Source organism: Piliocolobus tephrosceles, unplaced genomic scaffold (assembly GCF_002776525.5).
Source record: "Piliocolobus tephrosceles isolate RC106 unplaced genomic scaffold, ASM277652v3 unscaffolded_20332, whole genome shotgun sequence".
In the NCBI taxonomy this organism is placed as follows: domain Eukaryota; kingdom Metazoa; phylum Chordata; class Mammalia; order Primates; family Cercopithecidae; genus Piliocolobus; species Piliocolobus tephrosceles.
The window spans coordinates 1-2,814 of record NW_022302458.1 but is presented as its reverse complement, the minus strand read 5'-3'; the positions used below and the strand labels follow the sequence as shown (position 1 = coordinate 2,814).

At 46.7% G+C, this 2,814-nt stretch overlaps 1 long non-coding RNA gene across 1 annotated transcript; it reads right to left on the bottom strand.

Moving 5' to 3' along the window:
- Window positions 1–242: 242 nt before the first annotated feature.
- LOC116418613 lies at window positions 243–2,768 on the bottom strand. The gene is made up of 3 exons (XR_004228714.1): window positions 1,502–2,768; window positions 1,354–1,416; window positions 243–519 (listed from the first exon to the last, which is right to left on the bottom strand). It is a non-coding gene; the product is annotated as an uncharacterized LOC116418613 (long non-coding RNA).
- Window positions 2,769–2,814: the final 46 nt, after the last annotated feature.

Genomic DNA, 2,814 nt, shown 5'->3' with positions numbered 1-2,814 from the left:
GAAGGGAGGGAGGGAGGGACAGAGAGAGAGGGAGAGAGAGAGAGAAAGGAAGAAAAAGAAAAGATAGAAAGGAAGGAAGGAAGAGAGAGAGAGAGAGAAAGAAAGAAAGAAAGAAAGAAAGAAAGAAAGAAAGAAAGAAAGAAAGAAAGAAAGAAAGAAAGAAAGAAAGAAAGAGAGAGAGAAAAAAAAAAGAAAAGAGAGAAAAAAAAAAAGAAAAGAGAAAAGAAAAGAAAAAAGTCTTGCTCTGTCCAGGCTGGTCTTGAACTCCTGGTCTCAAGGGATCTTCCCACCTTGGCCATCCAAAGTGCTAGGATTACAGACATGAGCCACTGTACCCAACCTAGTATGTGGATCCTTGAATGCCAAGCTAAAGGTTTCACCTTGGACTCCGGACAATGAGAAGCCATTGATGGGATTTGAGCTTGCTTGTTATGAAGCATAGGGTGAGGCAGTGTGGAATGGAGATATATTCAGACTTCAGCAGTCACAATGAAAGCCATGCCAGGTCAGAAGATTCTTCTGTAATTAATGTATGTATTATCACTACGAACTCTTCCCTTTTTCAACACTCGCTAGCTCAGTAGCTGGTCCTTCAGTTGGACAAAACGGAAACACAAGTTTTAGGCCAGGCACGGAACACTTCAGAAGGCTGAGGCAGGAGGAACACTTGAGGTCAGGAGTTTGAAACCAGCTTAGTCAACATAGTGAGACCTCTTCTTTACAAAAAAAAAAAAAAAAAAATTAAAAATCAGCCGGGTGTGATGGCATGCCCCTGTGTCCCAGCTTCTCAAGAGGCTGAGGCAGGAGGATCTCTTGAGTGCAATCATGGCTCATGATCAACCTCAAACTCCCTGATTCAAGAGATGCTCCCACTTCCGCCTCTTGAGCAGCTGGGATGACAAGCACACACCACACACCACACACCACACACCACCACACCCTGCTAATTTTTTTTAGAGATGGGGTCTTGCTGTATTGCCCAGGCTGATCTTGAACTTCCAGCCTCAAGTAATCCTCCTGCCTCAGCCTCCAAAAGTGGTAGGATTACAGGTATGTGCCACTGCCCCTGGCCCAGTGCGTATTTTATACTTAGAGCACATCTCCATTTGGACCGGCCATATTTCAAGTGTTCAACAGCCACATGTGGCTTGTGGCCACCATATTGGATGGTGGAGGTCTAGACACACATACACATGCACACTTCACAGGGACAGGGACTGTGTCTGACATGTTTACCATTTTACCCCCCTGGGACCTAGCACAGTGCCCAGCAAAGATGGGGATGAGGCCGGATTTTGGAGTTGGATCTGAGGATTGGGTTAGGGCTCAATAGGAGTGGCACGAAGTACTCACTATTTGCTTGCCACGTCATCTGCTGAAAGTTTAATATTCTCAGTTCTTCCATCAACTCCTGGTCTATGACGAAGAGTCCAAATTGAGCCCAGGTCCTCCTGTGCTCCCTCCCCAATCTTTCCCTATGTCCCATCATGGCCCTACTCACATTTAATCAGGGTCACAGTGAGACCGAGGCAGCCCAGGAACATGGAAGTCACCACCAGCAGACACAGGAATACCATCCACCTCTGCTGGGAGCAGCCAGGACCTTCAGATGTCTGATTGAGCCAGGGCGCTGGAGTTGCTGGGGAGTGGGCATGGGGACAAAGAAACTAATACTGGGGCTTCAGAGAGTGAGGAAGAGACCCTTAAGTCTTTCTCCAAGAGCAGGGGGCAGAAGTCTATAGTCATGACTGTTTCAGCAGACAAGGTCAGCAAGAGAGGGTTAGGGAGAGTGAACCCTGGGGAGGCTCAGGATCTTTTTGATGCATTTACTGTGCGCTAAGCATCATGTTGCATCCTTCTCTTTTTCCTTCTTGAAACAAGGTTTCACTCTGTCATCCAGGCTGGAGGGCAGTGGCGCAGTTATAGCTCACTGCAACCTCTAACCCCTGGGCTCAAGCAATTCTCCCACCTCAGCCTCTCAAGTAACTGGGTCTGTAGGTGTGTACTATTAGGCCTAGCTAATTTATTTTATTTTTTTGTAGAGATGGGGGTCTCGCCATGTTGCCCAGGCTGGTCTTGAACCCCTGCCATCAAGAGATCCTCCCTGGTTCAGTCTCCCAAAGTGCTGGTATTACAGGCGTAAGCCACTGTGCCCAACCTACATCCTTCTTATCTTATTGGAGTCTCATCCTTATGATGTAGGTTATAAGTATTATCTCCATTTTGCAAGTGAGTAAACTGAGGTTTCATGAGGTTAGGCATGACTTGGACACAGCTTTGTTCTTAATATCTATGATGCATCATCTTCTACTCTCCAGAAGCCCTTGCCCAAGTTGCTCCTGGATCAGGGAAGCTTGTGGACCATGGCTTCTAGAGCAGAGAACATTTCCCATATCTTATGCAAGCAGACACCTGAGTTTCTGGAGATTTGGCCTAGACTCAGAAAGGAGCAGCTTCTTTTTTTCTTTTTTAACATGGTCATCACTGACACCATCACTACCTTCACCACCACCACCATCGTCACTCCCAACAACACCATCACCACCTCCATTACCACCATCATCTCTACCAACACCATCAGTACCTCCATCATCACCACAATCATCACTACCAACAACATCGTCACTACCTCCACCATCACCACCATCATCACTACCAACAGCATGATCACTACCTTTGCCATCACCACTATCATCACTACCAACAGCACCATCACTATCTCCACCATCACCACCATTATCACTACCAAAAACATCACTACCTCCACCATCACCACCATCATCACTACTGACATCATCACTACCTCCACCATCA